Here is a 20880-nt window from a genome sequence, read left to right on the forward strand (position 1 = left end):
TTGGATTATCCTGTGGAATTTCATTTTGAAGGCACCAGAGTTAATATTTGGCAGGGACTAGAGCTATGAAGATGAATAATTGCTTGAATGGCTCTACTTGGGTGAGAAATGTCTAACTGTCCACTATAGTAACATGTTCAGCTTGGGACGTGTTCAGCTATGGGAGAAACGAGGAGTTCTCTTTTCTAAACTTGAGGGATACTCCATGTCCCTTACTGGATGATGGTGTCTCTGCTGAGTGGCAAGATTCCCCCTCTGAGAGCTACAGTCAGCCAAGATGCTCAAGTCTAGTTCCTCTTCCTGTTCTTCCCGTCGCCTCCTGGCCACCTCCTTCCTCCTTTCTCCCTCTCACCACCTCTGCACCCTTCTCTCTCTCCTCCTCTCTTCTATCCCCTTTCCTTCTCCTCCTTCCTTTTTTCTTCCCTTTGTTCTTTCACCAGCTCTTCTGTATGCTCTTCCTCTACTGTCTCCTCCCCTCATTCTTCTTCCTTCTTTCCTTCTCTATTTTCCCTCCCCACTTCTTTCCTTCCTCGCTGCCTTCCCTCCTCCCTAACCCATATATTTCACTTCTCATTCATTTTTGATTGGAAGGCCTATTCAGATAATTGCAGATGTGCATGCGACCGTAAGAAATAAGGTAAGGAGACCTCAGGACACTTTGTTTAGTTTCCTCAATAGTAATGTTTTGCAAAAATATACTATTATATCACAACCAGGATACTGACATCGATACAATCCATCAGCCTTATTTAGATATCCTTGGTTTTACTTACCCATCAGTGTTTGTGTGTGAATGTATCTGCTTGTATTTAGTTCCATATAGTTTTATCCCCTATGTAGTTTTGTGTATTCACTGTAGTCAAGATACCGAGCAGATCCAACCCCATGAAGATCCTTCATGTTTTCCTTTTATAAACAAAACCATCTTGCTGTGGCCCCAATCCCCGACTTCTGGCAACCACTAATGTGCTCTCCAATACTAAAATTGGGTCATTTCCAAAATACTCTGTAACATAAATGATTCAGCCACCATGAAATTACAAATAGTAAGGACCATGATAAGAGGGACATCAGATACTTGAGCTTCCAGACAAGATCCAGGAAATCTGGAGTAGCCAAAGGTGAGGGCAGCATGGACAGGATGAGACTTAGGAAAGCATTCAAGGCAGCGCATTTGATGGGCCAGAGAAGCTGGTGTGCTGTCAGGTGGGAAATGGTTAAACAGGGTGGACTTCTCCTGTCCAGGGGACCATTGATGGTGGTCTGTAGGACCTGGCATGGAGCTGGACAATGGGAGAGTCTATTTTTAACAAGGATGCCTATAGGAGATTGAATATACTAGTAAAAAAATGAGTTGAATTGTCCTCCATTCTCTGAGTGAAAAGAAAGCAACTCTTGAAGGCAATTAGGTAAGAGCAGTAGCTATAGAGCCTAACAAATGCACTAAGGTCACCTTACTGGGTTCACAGTTACTCTGGCATTTTGCAGTGTGTGTTGGAAGAAAGCGAACCTTTCATAGACTTCAACTGAAAAAATTGAAGCTAAAGTGAACTCTGAGGAATGGAAGTAATAGGGGTCTAAGAAGCAGCAGCATATAATCATATATTCTCCCAAAAAAGAAATCAACCAGTCCCGGGGCAGGTGGCATGGAGGGACATGTCAGGCGAGGTCCACAGAGTCGGCTTTCAGAAGAGACTAGACCAGATCTGACCCCGTGATGGCAGAGAACATTTTCTTAGCCCAGATTCTCAGGAGAACACAGAAATCGACACCAGACACTCCCAAACATTATGTACAATTGTGCATGCTCAGGCTTCAAGCCATTTACAGATAAACAGTGTAGCTGAACATATTGAAGCTTCATTGCCGAGTGGAGGCCCATTCATTCTAAACATTTTTCCTTCCCCCGCCCCTGCTCCCATGAAGTCAGGAGTTAATGAGCCACTCCAAGTATTGTTCATCGATTTAACTGCTTCCCCACGGCCAAGGACCGTTTCTTATGTGTTTCCCATTTACCCTCAAGGTCCAGGATAATTTATTTATTCCACAAATATTTATTAAGCACCTAACTCCATGCCAGGCAGTGAGGATACCATCAAGGCACAGAGCGAAAGAGACCTCATCCTCTCTTTTGTCAGAACTTAGAGTCTGGTGGGAATAATTCATTTAATCAACCAATGAGTATTTGGTGGCCATCTACCATGAACCAAACTCTGGTCTAGATGCTAGAGGTAGAGCCAACCATAACAAAAGGAAGGGAAAGTAACCAAGCTGATCATTAAGGATGTGGGCAGATGGGTGATACCTGGACTAGAAATGCACAGGGAGATAACTAGCAAGCATGGTGTCATAGAGCATGGCTGAATGTCCATGGAGACCGGAAGTCAAGCCTCCCAGAAGCAATGACGTGTGAGCTGACATCTGTCTGGCAGCAGTGAATCAGCCATGAAAATCCTGGGCATGGAGAATTCCAGGCTGATTAAGACTTCAACAAATAATTGGGGCACCTGGGTGGCTCAGTCGGTTAAGTGTCCAACTTCGGCTCAGGTCATGATCTCATAGTTCGTGGGTTCGAGCCCCGAGTCGGGCTCTGCGCTGACAGCTCAGAGCCTGGAGCCTGCTTCAGGCAGGCTCCATCTCTCTCTGCCCCTCCCCCACTCATGCCCCCTCTCTCTCTGTCTCTGTCTCTCTCTCTCAAAAATAAATGAAAATTTATTTTAAAAAACTTCCACAAATAATTAAATATAATTATTTAATCACCATTATTCTAAGCACCGTAATGATTTTTATAACCTGCATTTCTCCCTCTTTGAATTCATATTACTGTCATCTTATCTCCCTCTAGTTCTAAGGTTCTGAAACCGCACAAATGAAAAAACTCTACCAGATTTCCCTCTCCACAGAAACTGTTTCTTATGTGGCTGGCAACTTTTGATAGCTCTCCCTCCTAATTCAGGGTAGTTATTGACAGCATTTTGGGGCTACGGCTTGACTTTTACCTCTGGCTTGGGGCAAGAGATACTGCTTTTTGCAAAGCTGGTTTTAAATTTCTCTAGATTCAAGATACCAAGAAGCAATGGAATAACAAACAACAGAAAAAATATTCAGCAATTGACATTCAATCATTGTTTCAAAAAAAAATTAAAAGCTATGCTAAATGGATCATAACATGCTCAAATACATGAAAAAATTGCTTCAAAACACAGCTGGGGAAAGATGTTTGTTTTTATTAAAAGTTGCTCAGAGGCATCATCATAACGACAGATTCTTTAAACATCCACAAACACAAAGGCCTGAAAAATAAATCTTCATTGATTTTTTTTAACCTGCTGTATTTCATATATTCTGAAGCTATTGGTAGTCTTTTAACAAGGCTTCCTCATATCTGTGGGATTTTATGAATGATCATTTTCTGCTGACTCAATGTGGGAAAATCCCTTTTGCTGAGACAATCCCTAATGGCCACTTTTTAAGTCTCCTTACTTGTTTTATTACCCAAGGGGACTTCCGACTTCTCTAGTCTAAGCACAGCGGATCTGAACAACAAAAATACCTATTATTGGGGCGCCTGGGTGGCTCAGTCAGTTGAGCATCCTTCGGTTCAGGTCATGATCTCACAGTTCATGAGTTTGAGCCCCGCGTCGGGCTCTGTGCTAACAGCTCGGAGCCTGGAGCCTTCTTCGGATTCTGTGTCTCGCTCTCTCTCTGCCCTCTCCTGCTGGTTCTCTCTCTCTCTCTCTCTCTCTCTCTCTCTCTCTCTCTCTCTCTCAAAAGTAAACATTAAAAACAATTTAAAAATGCCTATTGTTGGATTTTCCTGCTATAGTCAATATGGATTTTTTAGATCTTAGAGTTCAAAGAGATTTTCTGGTTCATGTCATGAGAACTGGATCACGTAGACACAATATCAGTAGATTGTTGCTTCATGAGGAACAGAACTCTACCATCTGGTGTTTTGCTTGTGTTCATCATGGGTCCATCCAAAACCCCCCGTGTAGAATTCAGAGCTTCTAGTCTCTATGCTTAGGCATGGATTGAAATGATCACAATGGGACTTAGATCAGGGTTTCTGAATACAGTATCTGAGACAGATTCTGATTCATTGAGGGGGTGCGCTCAGGAGAAAACTACAAGGACATGAAGGAAGCAGAATAGGGCAGAAGGAAAAGGGGAAATAAGATGTGGTTTTAGATGCTGTCTTTCCCCAGTCTGACCCCACAGGGAACTCCAGAAGCATACACAGTTCCACAAAGCATCCCAGCTTGAGGAAAGAGGACTGGGCTTTTATGCCACTTAACACCAGTCGTTGGCAGTGGGCCGTCCCAGAGGGAAGGAGGTGACCTGTCAGGTTATTTCCAGGTGAATTGGTTCCTATCAGGCCCAGGGAAGATCTCTTGAGAAGGGTGGAGTGATGGCCTGTGAGCACTCAACTATCCTAGTAACTAGGAGATGGGAGCACCAGTCTGGTAAAGGGGATCCAAGCAGGGAATCAACAACGTCTTTTATACAACCTTAACACCTTGCCTTTGTTGTTCTTGTTTTGTTTTCCTGGCATCAGCCATCCTGGGCTGTGAGGCCAGCCGTGTTTCCAAAGCCGTTTTCCCTTCAGAGTGAACAGTTACCAATTTGTAACTGATTCGTTTTAATTCGCTGCTAAACTAGCTCAGTCTGAACTTGCAACATCAACAATCTCCCAACAAAAGGCATAATTACTGAGGTTGACAATGTCATTGATGACTTACTGTCTGTGGGGTTACCGGTCATGATTCCCTGAAGTGGCACATTGTGTTTGTCAGCTAAGAGGACATTTAAAACAGCAAGGCAGAGTTTCCCGTTAGGGAACCAAACATTGTTTTAAAGTCTCATGCTTCAATTGAGTTCCTCCCTGCCAGCCCTTGGGGGAAATGCACGTGCTCCGAAAAGTACTTAGAAAGCAAACCAATGGCAAGAACTCTGAATGGTGTATAATTAGGTGTAATGCTTAGACCCAAACTTTCAATTCAACTGTGAAAGGCCAATTTAAGGATGCCTCACTTGGCATCGAAATTAGAAAGTCACTCAATCTTCCAATCTTCTTGAGATAAGTAGGGCAGCCACTGTTGATAAACTGCGGAACTCAAAGAATACGGATTGTAAAACAACAGACTCAACTGTTGCCATGGCTACCATTTAATGCCTGTTTCTGTACAATTTAGACACTGTCCTAAGAAGATGATATATCTCACTTAATAAGAAAGAACCCCTGTGAAGCATATATCATTATTCTTGTTTTATAGATGAGTCGGCTGAGCGCAAAGCATTCCTATTACGCGCACGTTGCTGTATGTATAGTGGACAGTTCTGCTCCCCTGCAGCTAACTCTGAAATGAAGGTAAGATCCCAGCTGTGAAAAATGAGGCAATGAAGACTTAACAGCATTTTAAACCAACAAGGAATAAAAAGAATTTTGATCTAATAAAACCACGGACAAAAATTTATTTTTAAAAAAATTATGAGCTCCTGCAATACAGGTATGTGATTAAGTCGTGTAGATTTAAGAAGACTTCCCTGAGATAAAGAGCAGGAGAAAATATTCTAGGCAGGGGGAGTAGGTGCAAATACTCTGTGGCCAAAGAGAGCATGCTCCACATGGCTGGCTGGAGTAAATGAGGGCTGACCTGGAGGGAGTCACAGCAGAAAGGTAGGCAGGCTCCAGACCAGGCAGGACGTGTTGCCCTATTAAGGGGATTTTCCTTATCATTATGAGCCACTGAAGCGGTGGGAAAAGCATGAATTTCCTGTAACGTGAAACTAAGGGCAGGGGTGCATACTTGCCTGACATTCGTTTGGTTTTTAAAAGAGCCTTCCGGTTGTAGAATGAATAGTGCATTCGAAGGAGGAAAACGTGAAAATACCAATCAACACTTATCGCGGGGGGAACCTGGGTGGCTTAGTCAGCTGAGCGTCTGACTTTAGCTTAGGTCATGATTTCATTGCTTGTGAGTTGGAGCCCTGCCCCAGGCTGTCTGCTTTCAGCACAGAGCCCACTTCAGTTCCTGTTTTCCTCTCTCTCTCTGCCTCTCCCCAGCGTGTGCTTTCTCTCTGTCTCAAAAATAAATAAAAACATCAAACAAATTTCTTAAAAAATATTCCAGAAATATCTTGCCAACAAATTGACAGGAATTGGTATGGATTGAATGGGGGGAGGTACCACAAAGGAGATGGTAAAATGTATTCCTGGCTGCTGACATACAGCTATGAGAAGAGTTGTGTCATTTACTGAGGATAGAAACATTGCATGCTTCTCAAACCCCAGTCAAGTTTGTTGAGAAGACCATGGGTTTAACCCTGGATGTGTTGAATTTGAGGTGCTTTTGGGAAAAAAAAAACAAACAAACAGGAGAGGACAAGCAGATAAATAACAAATCCAGAGTAGAACTGTAGGGGTGCCTGGGTGGCTCAGCCAGTTAAGCGTCTGACTCTCGTTTTGGGCTCAGGTCATGATCTCACGGTTCATGAGATTGAGCCCCGGTGGGCTCCGTGATGATGGTGTGGAGCCTGCTTGGAATTCTCTCTCTCTTCCTCTCCCTCTGCCTCTCCCTTGCTAATGTCCTCTCTCAGTGTCTGTCTCTTTCTCTCTCTTTCAGAATAAATAAATAAAGTTAAAAAAATAGAACTCTAGACTAGAGATGGTTATTTTATCATGAGGATGGATGACATTTCCCTACAAGTATCATAAAGTGAAAGAAAAAGACACAGAAACTGGCCTGACTGCTCCGATATGTAATGCGTGGGTAGATAAGCCTTAGCAGATCATAAAATTTGTGGAATGGAAAATTCATTAATGAGTGGGATACATGATAAACTGAGTTTGTAGTTGGGGCAGGATCAGCATCTGGCAAAATTATCACACACAGGCTGTTTCTCTTTAACTTCTCTCTTGGAAAAGATCACCAAAGTGAGAGAGCACAAGAATTTGTTTTATTCCAAAAGCAAAGGAATTATGTTTAAGAGCAAACAAAAGTGTTTGCCTTCTTTTTGTTCTCTTTTAAAACTTCTTCTTTCCCCAGGCTCGTGCTGAAACACAAATTCTCATCAAGCCTCAGTACCAGCCCGTCAACCTCACATCGGAGGACACTCTGTGTCTTATGATGACCAACCTCTGACCAATCGCTGCCCAAGAAGCCCAGGACACAGCTGAAGAGCGTAATTGAAAACTCTAACTACAGGATGGCTCCGAGGTTAACTATTAAAACGGAAGAACTAAGGAGTGAGCTTACTAAATTCTCTTTGACTGAGAGCAGGCAAGCAAGCATCTGGACAAACATGTCACCTGAAATACACAGCAGCCTGAGGCTGCCTGGAAAAGAGAAGAAATCCAAGAACAAAACTACCAAGAGCATCTCTGGCTTAACTTAGTGATTGTGATTAATCCATCACCAGAAACCTTTTCCAGGTATGAGCTGTCTTTCTGCGGCTGTCCTTGAGTAACCTTGCCTCTGTCTCACCCTATCAGCTGAGACACATCAGCTTCTGGAGATTCCTTTCCTGCCCGTTTACTTTTTTCATTGCAAATAAATAAAGTGGCAAAGTTGCAATTCACTGAAAATAATACTTGGCAGATTAAATCTATTGCACATTTGCTTTCTTCCAGATAAGCTTGAGAATATGGTGCTTTTTTATTATTTTATTTTTTTGAATAAACATGACTAAAAGCTGGAATTTTCTCAGCAGAGGCTAAAGTGTATGGATGGAAATCCTAGGTCAGGGGAGGAAAACCAGTCTTATCTGGTTGGCCAGCCACTTCAGCCATATTCCACCTTATGGGATGGCTTCCACGATGTGTACTCATGTCCATTTGTCCCTCTGGATGACTCTTTAGCCTTTATTATTAACCCTGCTGTGTGCCTCAGGAGGCTAATTGGTATGGAAATTATCACCAAGCTCCCTTGCCTCCTGACTTGGGAGTTGAGTCCACTAACGGAAAGTGTCTAGCAGATCAGAAAGAGAGAAGGGAGTAAGTTTGAATTATTTATTCCATTTCTCTGGTCATCGGGTTCCTGTGGGCTGATGTACTGTTCTGTCGCAGGCAAGCATCCCTCCCCCCATGGCCATCTTTTTCTCCAGGGATGGGAATTGGCTTCCTCCCATCACCCCTTCAAGCCTCTATAATGATAATGGAGCCCTGTTACCAATCCCATAGTGCTCCACCGTCCCTTGTGGTTTCCCTACACTCAGCCTACATCTTTGTATGGAGTCCCTTTATAAAATTGCATTCTCCGTGAGTCCCTATCCCACATGGGGTAACATATACTGCAGACGCATCACTCTGTACCCCAAACCAGGGACTGAAAATAAGAAGCTATACAGACAAAGAAAAATGCATTGGAAGGATGCTTATGGACAGCAGCTAACTCAAGTTATAGGCACTGGTAAAGGTATCTTCCCGATTCACAATGTTCTTCCTTCCAGAGCACTGGCCCCCCGTTGACTGGGATGTATTTTAGGCAGATATGTCTATTTTTTCTCTCTTTAAAAATACGTTTGTTTACTTATTTGAGAGAGAGAGACAGAGACAGTGCAAGCAGGGAAGGGGCAGAGAGAGAGGAGGATAAAGAATCCATTGAGCCTGATGCGGGACTTGATCCCATGATCCTGGCATCATGACCTGAGCCAAAATCAAGAGCCAGACACTAAACCAAGTGAGCCACCAAGGTGCCTGCAGCAGGTATACCTATATAGTACCCCCCCCATATGTAGACTACCTCCCCAGTCTACCTCTCGTATCCGAACTTATAAGAGGACCAAGGGCAGTCAAATGACCCAGTAAGGGTGAGTTGCATCCTTTTCATGAAAACTTGGAATGTGGCCAGCCAATGAACTATGAGATTAATCACAAGAACAATGGGAGAATGAAGTAAAGGAACAGAAGGCAGAGATCTGGATCCCTGGAGAGTGGTTCCAGATTGCAATACCTTCCCAAAACTCGGCTCCATCTCTCCCTTGAACGGTTATCACTGTATCTTTAAAATAAAACCCTCCATTTTCATTTGTGAGCTAGAGTGATTTCTGTTATCTGCAACTAAAAGAGTCCTAAATGATCCGTTAAACAACAAATGATGCTTTTTATCCAGCAGTAATGTGGCGGGTACCTATGGCTCTATTCCAGCACAGTCCAGTAGAACTTTCTGTAATGGTAGGATGTTCTATAAAGTCTGCACTGGTCAATGCACTAGCCACTGACCACATGTGGATATTGAGCATTTGAAGTGTAGGCAGTGTGATTAAGGAAATGATTTCTTAATTTTAATTTTAATTGAATTGAATTGAAATAGCCATATGTGGCTACAAGTCATCATAGTAGATAGCCCAGCTCTAGACTTCTGGCTTTTTCCTGTTTGATGCTTTTGTTTCTTCTCTATTAGTTGGTTTGGGGCCTTCTGGGTATCTGCTAAAGGTACTCAGTTAAGCTGGCACATCATTGTAAATAATCATCTATAATTAGATGGTTACTCCTATTCTTTCAGTTTTTAGCATTTGCTCCAGATAGCTATACGTGAGAAACTAAGAAACTTGACACTTGGTCCTTTATGATCAGATTACTGCTTAATTGTCCAGCCCAACTCTTGTCATTCTTCAGTCCTAACCATTGAGTCCTGTCATACTAAACTTAGCGCTAAGTTTCCATAGTTTTTGTGCTCTGTCACACTTTCATGTTTGTGTAAGTGGTACCCTCGCTATATGTGTTTTATTTATTTATTCTTTCTTTTATTCACCCACCCATTTATCCATTCATCCATTCACCCGACCATCCAAAAAATATTTGTTAAACAAGACAGATTCGGTATCAGAAAACAGCTACAAATGGCATATTTGTATGTGGAATGGATTTTTTTTTAATCGGTGTTGTGAACTTGTGTAACCAGATGACCCACAAAAAGAGGAGATTTTAGCAAAAGACGGTTTGTGTGCAACACACATCAAATTGCCCGGGATGCATTACAGCAGAGTGGTTGGGAGTATAAATAATATTTTGCTTCATTCAATGTTTTTTAATTAACTCTGTAAAATACTAGAAAGAGTATCTGTTGAGTAAGTGTGCAGTAAATTTTAGACAGCGATAGCATTTGCTCTAAGTTTTTCCACTATTGCACTCCCGATTCTGTCACCAAAACTTGCTCGTCCTGTACTGTCTTCCCCATTCGGTAAATGGTGGCTCTATCTTTTGCAGACTGAGTATTTTCTGGGGCGCAAACCCTGAGATGGAAATTACTGTGTGGGAAGTTTAATCAGAGAGTGCTCTCAAAATCAATGAGCGTGGGGAAAGGGAAGGAAGTGAGATGGGCAAAGGGAGAAGCTGGGGTAAGACACAGCCTCAGCTGAGCTCTCCAGAATGCTGAAGTTGGAATAGATTTCCTGAGTCATCTTTAGAAGGATCCGGTGAGTCAGGCTCTTATCTCCCAACCCCCATATCAGCCAGCTGTTGGATGCACACTGCCGGCAATGGGGAGTGACCTTCAGCAAGGGAATTCTGGTCAGCTGAAATCGATTTCCAGCGACGACTGGAAGTTGAGGGCTCCCTGCTTGGTGGCATATCCTGCAACTGGGGAGATCAGTCAGCCAACCCAACGGAGGGATCTCTGTGGTCTATCAGAGCATCTAAGATGACATCGTTTCAGTTCAGACTAAAAAAAGTTATCTTTGATTTCTCTCTTTACGTTTTATCCCAGTTCTACCTCAAAATACGACCTCTACTGCTGCGATGATTCACACCACCGTTGCCTCTAATTTGCATTATTTAAGCAACATTCTTACTGGTCATCCTGTTTTTGCCTTTACTCCTAGTTTATACTCAATACAATAGACAGTGTGATCATTTTCAAACATGTGTCGGGGGCGCCTGGCTGGCTCAGTCAGTTAAGCGTCAGATTCTTGATTTCAGCTCAGGGCATGACCTCCCAGTTTGCAAGTTCTAGTCCTGCATCTGGCTCCACTCTGACGGTGCAGAGCTTGCTTGGGATTCTCCCTCTCTTCCTCTCTCCCTGTCCCTCCCTTGCTCATGCTCTCTTTCTCTCTCAAAAATAAATACGCTTAAAAAAAACCCATAAAACGTATGTCAAGTCACTGCTCTAAACTCCAAGGGTTCCCCATCTCAGAGTTTTCTATAGGGTCATCTGTCTGTCCACTGCATTTCTAACATGATTTCTTTTTTTTTTTTTTAATTTTTTAATGATTTATTTATTTTTGAGAGAGAGAGAGAGAGAGAGAGAGTGGGAGTGGGGGGAGGGGCAGAGAGAGAGGGAGACACAGAATCCAAATCAGACTCCAGGCTCTGAGCTGTCAGCACAGAGCCTGATATGGGGCACGAATTTATGCACCAAGAAATCATGACCTGAGCCGAAGTTGGATGCTTTACCAACTGGGCCACCCAGGCGCACCCTGACATGATTTCTTACCACTTACTCCTATGACCACTCAGCTTCAGCTTTGTTCTATGTCAAACACCCCAGGCATCCTCCTGAGATTTTGAATGTTACTCTTTGCTCAGCCTAGAAAACATAGTCCCCATTTCCCCTTGTGGCCTCCTCCCATTCTTCCCGGTCTCTACCCTTATGTCACCTTATCAGCAAGGCCTTCTCAAACTACCTCCGATAAAACAGGGGTCCCCAATCCCCTGACATTTCTTATCATTTCACCTATTTTATTTTGCTCCAAGTCCTTTTCATCCTCTCACATATTATCTATTTGTTTTCTTGTCTGTCTCACTGTCAAAATGGAAGCTCCACGAAGCAGGGCCCTTCTTTCATTGTTCTATGTCAGTCTGGTGTCGGAACAGTGTGGCAGGCAGCAGGTGCCTGGCTACTTGTCGACTAAAGCTTTCACATTTTGGCCAAATTTAGTCGGATAAAAAGATGTCTTCTGTACCTTGCAACACTGAGGAATAAAAAAAGACAAGTTTGAAATGGGACGTACTTATTGGTTACAGTACAGGCAGAGTTCTAGAGCCTGCTTCCATCACCAAGATTACCATCCCCCGTTGGTCAATCAAAACTAACCTAGTTACTGCGGTGAAGGGGCTTGGCAGATGGAATTAATGCTCCGGACCTTCATGGGAATGCCCTGGGTCCTCCAGGTGGGCCCTGTATAATCACTTGAGTCTTTAAAGGCAGAGAATGTTCTCTGGCTGGAATCAGACCGGGTGAGTGAGGGGACTACAAGAGGTTCAAAGTGTAAAAAGGGTTCAACCCATTGCTGCTCGGTCTGAAGTTGCAGGAAGGAATTCACAAGCCAAGAAGTGCAGGCAGTCTCTAGAAGCTGAGAATAACCCAACAAGGACTCGAGGACCTCAGTCCTACAATGGCATGCAATTGAATTCTGCCAACAGCCTCAAAGCAGAGTACCCAGTCGGCTTTGCTGGTGGACTCAGAACGGTGAGCGAATGAGTATTGTTTTAAACTACAAACTTTATGGTAATTTGTTACAACAGCGTAGAAAATGAATACTTAAAAAAAAAATACATGCTTTGTTCTCAGATAAACACTATCTTAGTAAGCAATCTGCATATAAAGAAAAGGAATAACAAACTAAGCTTCCGGCTTCTAGTTATTCTACTTTTTACTCAATAACTAAAGACCAGTAATGGGAATCATCGAAGTGAACTGTGGTTTTACTAATAGAATCATGATTCTGTACTGCTAATCCAATTAGTATATATTTTGCTTGTCAGAGCCTAAGAGGGGGGCTATCGTTTTATTCAACAACGATCCTGGGAAGGTTCCTTGTGTGTGTTAGTGAGCTTCTCTGTGTTGGTTTGTGCCCCAGGCAGTTAATTCAAGAGAATAATCCCATAAGGCAAACAGTACTCACAGTTTCAATTACAAATACCCGCACTTTTGACTTGGAAACAATAAAGACTCTCACCAACTAGTCTGTTGAATCGTGATTATTCTGGCAGTTAAGAGCCTTTACAGTTATTTACATGGATTTTAGCGAATCCATTAACTAGTTCTCTTTTCTCATTCTCCTGCAAGCTCCAGGAATTGCTCTAAAGATGTGACTGTAGGTGCAAAAGGCTTTTTACAAAAGTTACAGGGTTTAAACTAGTGTTAAGTAACGAATATTATTGATGACCTTGTTCAGTTGAGTTTCTGCTCCTTGTGGTTGAGTTATTTCTGAAGTTTAATGATCTCCAGAGCAATTCCTTCTCTAGTCTTAAGGTCTCCTTTGGGATGCCTGCATGGCTCAGTTGGTAAAGTGTGTTTGACTCTCGATTACCTTCCGGGTCATGATCTCACGGTTCATGAGTTAGAGCCCCACATCCGGCTCTGCACTGGCAGCGCAAAGCCTGCTTGGGATTCTCTCTTCCTCTGTCTCTGCCCCTCCAACTCTCTCTCTCTCTCTCCTAATAAATGTTTAAAAATTTTCCTTTGGCAAATTTTGTGTCCTTCCTTGAACTTTCTAGTTTTCAGTGGTACAAAGTGGTTAGCATAAGGCCATTCACTGTAGCATAAGTTCTAATAACATGAGTGGAAATAGTCCAAATGCCCATTAATAGGGACTTGTTCAGTAACTTAAGGTATATCTACAAAATTGAGTACTACATAGCTGTAAAAAAACAAAAGATATCCTGCTATTTCTAGGTACCCAAATGATTGAGAGAAGATTCTCTTAATAGAGTGTTTTGACTAATGAATGAATACAGAATTATGCCACTAGAATATCATTTTATAACACCTAATGAATTAAAGGATCTAGACAAGAATTATCAAGCAGTAGCCAGGTATTTTGTGCTCCCAACTGTGAATTAATTTTGCATTCACCACTCTCCAATTGCATTTGAATCTAATAAATCTTTCAGATCTAAATACCAAATTTCCAGGAAATCCTGGGGATATGTGGACTTTAGAAACACCATCAGTGACATAATCATTTAAATTCAGACTCTGAGGAGCTCTACAAAAAATCATTATATTAAATATTTTAAGTGGAAAGAGGGGAGAGAGTGAGACTATATGGAGCCAACAGACCTCTGGTTCTGCCAGGAGTGAATAGCCCTATTTCCTCCCAAGATCCCCTCCTTACAAATAATAAGGCACGGTTCAAACCTAACAAGCATCAGAGAGGTGAAAGCAAGAAGATGGATGGCCTAGAGGTGAGTTCCCAGGATTTCCTTCTCTCATTTGTACAGACAGGATGCTGCAGAAATCTCCAACCTGGAACTTCCAACAGGAATAGACAAGGGGGTGGGGGAAGCGTTCAAGGAAAGCCTATCTCCACCTAGCCAGAAGTCTGAGGGGAAAAATTGGCCTAATGAAAGAAAAATGTTCTGGCAATAACAGCCCTACTCAAGCTGAACACCAGTGATAAAACTCTTCTCCCCTACCCCACCTCCTCAGTTTTAGCCTGGTCTTCTGGTTTATTGGCTGCCCCACAGAAACAGAGTTTAAGACCTAATTCCACCTCGCATAGTGTTGACTGGTCAACAGGGAAGTCTAACTTCCATCTTTGTCCTAAGGGAAAAATACGGGCTCCAATTTTACAGGTGGTATCGGAAGGCTGAACTGAGGTGGTCTTCCATTTTCCATGTTGAGGAAGCAGGCAACTGTGATCAGATCAGATTCTCCTGCTGGGGTAGAGTCCATGAGATCCACTTGAACTTCCGTCCCCTTCCTTGGGTGATGCCTCGATAACCATGACAGGGCAGTATTGTTTGGGCCGAGTGGTGAGGTGATCTTCCTGGAGGAGCAAATTCAGCAGTGAGCGGAGCCTCTACCCTCACCTGTAACAACTAAACTTAAAGAAGCAGTGTGAGGTCAGGCTAGGGACCATTCGGCTTCACCCCTCCCTCGGGTCAGCTGGACACCAGTAGGGAGCTGAGTCTGCACCCTGACCTGGCATCAGTGAAGCAGAATTAGGTGGTACGAGATGGGGCGGGGTAGTGGGTAACCTGCTTTCTCTTTCTCCATGTCAGTTGGTCCCAGGGGAAGCTAAGCCTCTACCTGACTCTGCATCAGTGAGGCGGAATGAGGTGGAGGGAGGCTGGGCTGCCTGGCTTTCACCTCTCTCCCTCCCCTACACTGGTATCAGCAGGATCTAATGAGAAGCTCCTCATACAGTCCCACATGAAGACAATTAAACACGTGGGAGGTATCCACTAAGCTGAAGGGCTGGGGGTGCTAAACTTTTGCCTCCCCATCTTCAGTGAGTCTGGGATCCAATGTTCCACGTCTGTTAGAGTGTTACTGGCAAGGTCCAGCGGGAAGCTGAACACACACATTAGTGTATCCCTTGTGCCATACCTCAGTGGAGGGACTGTCTGCTGACAGTAGAATAGCAAATAGGATTCAGAATCTCCTCAAAAAATTTGTGGATGCAATTAAAAATCACTCATACCAAGAAAATAGTATAAAATTAAGTCACCTGGTGCCAATACTGGTATGAGTCAGATATTGACTATTTTTAACAAATGAATAGAAATAGGCCAAATATCCAGTACAAGAAACCTCTGGGTGATGATCATTTTATTAGAACATGCTACCGACCATTTAAAGAAGTATCCATATGACTTCTGTACGATCTCTTTCAAATAGAAGAGGAGGGAACATTTTCAACTCATTTTATGAGGCTAGCCTTGCCCTGATAGCAAAAACAAAACAAATCCTCAAAATATTGGCGACAAGAATTAAGCAATATGTAAAAAGAATTCTATACTGTACAAAATTGGATTTATTCCATATGTGGAATCTGGCTCAACATCTGAAAAGCAGTCAAGCTGGCATTTTAAAATTAGGAGTTAAATTTCATTAATAGTCCTATAGCAATTTAAATGATCTATATCCTATTAGGAGGGATATCCTAGTTTGTGCTTTATGATGAATTGGTCCATTTCACTTAAATCCTAAAATCTTACTACACTAATTCCCTTATCTTTACCATAGTTACAGAAGCTGTTGTGATAGCACTTGTTTCATGTTTGATATTGGTAATTTGTGTCCCTTGACTTTGTATCTTTGTCAGGTTTGTCAAAGACCCCCCTTTTATTTTTCCTGAAGAACCAACTTTTTGCTCTCTTGACTTTGTTTTTCTGTTTTTAAGTTCACTTCTCTTTCTTGCAATTGTTCTGGATTTTGGTCTTGTTTTTCTAGTTTCTTGAATTAGAAACTTAGATTATTAACTTGAGGCTCCTCTTTACTAAGGGAAACATGTAGTACTATGATTTTCCCTCTCAGCACTGCGTTAGCTGCATCCCACATATCTTGATACATTTAATTTTCTTTTCTATATTGTTTTCAAGAGTTCCTGTCAGATCCATAGGTTGATCTAATGGTTAGGTAAGGGGTGTTATATTTGGGATCATTAACACAAATGCACATTAAACAAATATTCTTTCCGTGCAGGTGAATTCACTTCAAGTATAGCTTGAAACTATTGGTAAACAATGAAATGACAGAAGTCAACTGCTCAGTGGAAATAAACTCCACACCAACAAGAAAGTGAAATATTCAGTATGTTGTGTAAATGTAGTTTTTAATTATTCATAATACATTATAGCCATTGCCTAAGTCCATCAAATACCCTATGAGGAGACTGACATATTGCAATAATGACATTGTATTACAAAAAAATTTTGAAAAAATATAAAGCAGCAAGTAAAATAAAGAAACATCATTTGATCTACCAAAGTTATAGCTAAACCCTAAGCCTATAATTCTTATTTATGACCTCCTCTAGCTAACCAACAAATTTAACACTAGTTATTTTTTTACTTATCTCTAACTAGAACTGGGTGGGTTTCATGAGGGGGAAAAACAGTTAAACCAATTAAATGATGTTAACATTTCTTAAATTCTGGTTTGATCTTAATTTTTTTCATCTGATTTGTACTCAGGTAAATAGTTTCTAAATATTGCATGTAGTAAAACAAACAAACAAACTTTTAAAAAGTAGGAAGTTACAATGTTAATAAAAATAGAATCACATTTTAAAAGTTATTTTCCTTTCAGGTAATACCTTGATCATCATGGTATCTGGGATTTTCTGTTTTGATAGAAACACAATTTTCATAGATAGTGTTAATATAAAGAATGAGATGTAACACCTAAAAGTTGTATTTACCTGTTTATATTTTTGGCTTTTAATTTGTTATACTGAAGACAGTAAAGAAAAAAAAAAAAAAGTGCTTCAAAAACAACAATCAGGGGCTCCCGGGTGGCTCAGTCGGTTCAGCGTCCGACTTCGGCTCAGGTCATGATCTCGCGGTTCATGAGTTTGAGCCCCGCGTCGGGCTCTGTGCTGACAGCTCGGAGCCGGGAGCCTGCTTCAGATTCTGTGTCTCCCTCTCTCTCTGGCCCTGTCTCCCTCCCTCCCTATCTCTCTCTCTCTCTCTGTCTCTCACTCTCTCAAAAAAAATAAATAAGGGGCGCCTGGGTGGCGCAGTCGGTTAAGCGTCCGACTTCAGCTCAGGTCACGATCTCGCGGTCCGTGAGTTCAAGCCCCGCGTCAGGCTCTGGGCTGACGGCTCGGAGCCTGGAGCCTGTTTCCGATTCTGTGTCTCCCTCTCTCTCTGCCCCTCCCCCGTTCATGCTCTGTCTCTCTCTGTCCCAAAAATAAATAAAAAACGTTGAAAAAAAAATTTAAAATAAATAAATAAATAAATAAATAAACATTTAAAAATTTTTAAAAAACCAACAAATTTCTTTACCTAATATAGTGTTAAGATGCAACTGACAGTGAGTTTAATACAAAGCTGTCTGCTTGTAAGATACTCTAATACATGAGAAATGAGACTCTACAATAATTCTAGTAAATTAAAGCACTTGCAGACTCTAGGACATTGTGTTATAGCTTAGTTTAATTTTACTTCAAAGGACCATTAGGGGTAGTGTAGAAAGCTCATCTTTACGAGTTGTTTTATGAATAAGACATAAATAGATGAGCAAAAGTCTAAGCTTTAAGTGGTGTGTGAACGTATTTAAATAAAAGCAAGAGAAATCTTAGTTTACTTTGGTTTGGTTTGGTGATCTCCTGTGTCATCTGAATGTACAAGATTTCTTAGAGTTATAACAAGCCTAAAATCTAAATGTGTGAGGTATTTTTATCCCACACTGATGCCACAAGCTTCTAAAATAAAACACATTTATGCATTAGTCTTTGAAAATGAAAACCTACATTCCAATGTCCCATACAATTTTAACATGAGTATATTTTAAAGGAAATCACATTAGTAGAATCCATTTCCTGGCTGGGAAAGAGGATGCTGAAGTAATTACAATACAGCTCAAGTGCCCAAAGATGTGGAATACTAGAGAAAGAAGGTGATAGAAATGGAAAAATGGGATAGAAGAGACTGGCTTGTCAGAATCCTCCTAGGACAAGGTAAATTCAAACTATGGTTATTTCCTGATTATTGGAGACAAGCATCCAATTTGTATACTACACGGGCCAGGCCGAGGGTGTGGAGGGCTGCTGGTAAATTGCTTTGGGTGAAACTCCACTCACAAGCCTTTTTATATAGCAAAATCACATTAATATGAAAGCAAAAAAGCTCAGAAGAAGGAAAGACAAAGGTCCATAGTCTTGGAGAGAAGAATGAATGAGGTGGAAAATTAGAGGCACATGCTAAGTTAAAGGCAGATGTGGTTGGCAGGGAAAAGAGCTGGCCACCTCCTGTTTAAATGTAATCCCTGTAAGCCACTGGTCCATTCTATAACCATCACAAAGATTCACGTGCATTCTTTCCAGTCTTCCCCTATATCAGCTGAACACTTACGTAATTTTTCAGGCTAGATGTTGGTTTTCTTCTACAAGATCTATGTATTCATCTGATGCATTAAACACATACTGTGTGCCATCTATCCTATGCAGTATGGATATAGCAATGAAGACAAATATTGGTGGCTTTTATCTGCTGGGGGAGAAAGCTAATAAAACAGAAGCAAATTGTATAGCGTATTCTGTATAGCATAGTAAATAGTGAGGAGAAAAATCAGGAAAGGTGGGTTGGAAATTTGGGGAGTGAGGAGAGGACTAGGGCTGATATCAATGACCAGTAAGCTTTGAAGAGCTGGAGGATGAGTGGGAGGGGGCTATGCAGATATCCATGCATGGACTTGCTGCAGAGCATATATGGAATGTTCCAGAACAACAAGGGAGCCATCCTGTGGCTGGCACACAGCTCCAGGGAAGGGATGACAAGTAGTGTGATACGCAGTTATGAAAATGCCAGGGGCCTTCCTTGGGCTTTTTGTTTCTTTTTTTTGTTTTTGTTTTTCTCTTTGCACGATCCACGAAGCCTTTGGATGGTTTCAAGCACAGGGCTGACATGATGGGATCTAGGTGTTGGCTCTGGCCGCCATGCTGAGAGGCCTCGGATGGCGGAAGCACAGATGCCAGTTCTGCCATTTTCGACAAGCTTCCATAACCTCCTTGCGCCTCTGTTTCCTCATCCACAAACTAAGGATAGTAGTGCCTACTTCAGACGGTTGGTGTGTGAAATAAATGAAATATTATATGTAAAGTACATAGAACCATGCCTGGCCTATATTATATGGTCACCTATTTGTCACTATTATCATCATGGTGATGGTATGGACAAAATGTGATACAAGCTTGGAGATAAGTGGTAAGATTCTGGATACACACTTGAAGGTTGAGCAAGCAGGACCATTTACCATTTTTCTGTAGCTTGCAATTATGAGTGCGTGTCATCAGTCTTACTAGCCTGATACTTGAAGTCACTTTGCATTACCCAAAGTATGTCTATTTCTAGAGTCATTAGCCTGGGCTTTAATGGCGTCTTCTGTGGGCCAGAACTGGGGAACTGTTCATGTTCACTTAGTGGCAAATGAGGAAAGCATCTTGTTTTGGTCTGGCTCTGTCCCTTCTCCACCAATAGGTGTAGAAATATAATATGTAATATATAACAGTTAAAATCTTTTGGGTGTCTCTTATGTCTCATAGGCTGTGCTCTGCATTCTCCATATTCATATAAGGAAGGTGAGTCCAGAAGAGTCTAGAATCTTGCCCATATACACAGGTAGGGAATAGTAGAGTTGGGTTTGAAACCAAGCTTGCTGACTGCCTAGCCCACGCAGCAGACCCCACTCCGCCTGGACCGCCTGCCCCGATTCTGGGGTTTCTGTCTCTCATTCTTCCTTCCCAACTGTCCTTTCCAGAAGAGATGAGAGCGTACAGAAACACTAGTAACACTTAAACCAGTTTTCTCAACTTCAGGGATGCTTTTAGTGGTTCAGCAAGGAGCAGTGGCCACCTAGATAAAGCGGGCAGGGATAAAACTAATAAAGTGGACTGAGGTCTCCGAATTATCTGTGGATTTTAGCTTCCTGGAACCTCCACTCAACAGAGTGTTCTTTCCAGGGGCTAGTAGTAAAGGGATTGCATAAAGCTCTATAATTCCCTCTTTAAAAACAACTGATTTGTTTCTTGGACTTCACAGCCTGTCACCTCTCCCAGGAATCAAACCCCTTAAGATGAGGATTGGAAATGAGAACTGGAAACATGTGAAAGCCCAGACACAACCCTAATCCACTTGAAAAAAAAAAGTGACAACTTTCTTTCCTTTGGATTAAATTTCTGGTGTATATTTTTTTCTGGAGATAAGTCTTATTACTGATGTTTGGAGGCAGGGTTTCAGGAGGTTTTAAATATCTTCAGGAGAGGGGAACACTTTTTTTCTATCAGGGTCACTTGAAATTATTTACTAAATGATTTAGCTCAGCTCCTTTTAGAAAGAAACAAAAGATTTGCAATCCTTTGGCTGTTCTCACTGATAATACTCACCGCACCAGACAACAACATGTATTTCGTTCATCTAAGTGAAGAGCAATTCTCTTGCCTTGAATGTCAGGGTGACCACTGAGATTTGAATTAATGTTAAAAACA

At 41.9% G+C, this 20880-nt stretch overlaps 1 long non-coding RNA gene across 1 annotated transcript; it reads left to right on the forward strand.

Moving 5' to 3' along the window:
• The first annotated feature begins 5173 nt into the window (after positions 1–5173).
• Positions 5174–7593, forward strand: LOC131486272 (uncharacterized). The gene is made up of 2 exons (XR_009249279.1): positions 5174–5371; positions 7080–7593. It is a non-coding gene; the product is annotated as an uncharacterized LOC131486272 (long non-coding RNA).
• Positions 7594–20880: the final 13287 nt, after the last annotated feature.

The sequence above is a fragment of the Neofelis nebulosa genome, chromosome 9, assembly GCF_028018385.1.
Source record: "Neofelis nebulosa isolate mNeoNeb1 chromosome 9, mNeoNeb1.pri, whole genome shotgun sequence".
Taxonomy (NCBI): Eukaryota; Metazoa; Chordata; class Mammalia; order Carnivora; family Felidae; genus Neofelis; species Neofelis nebulosa.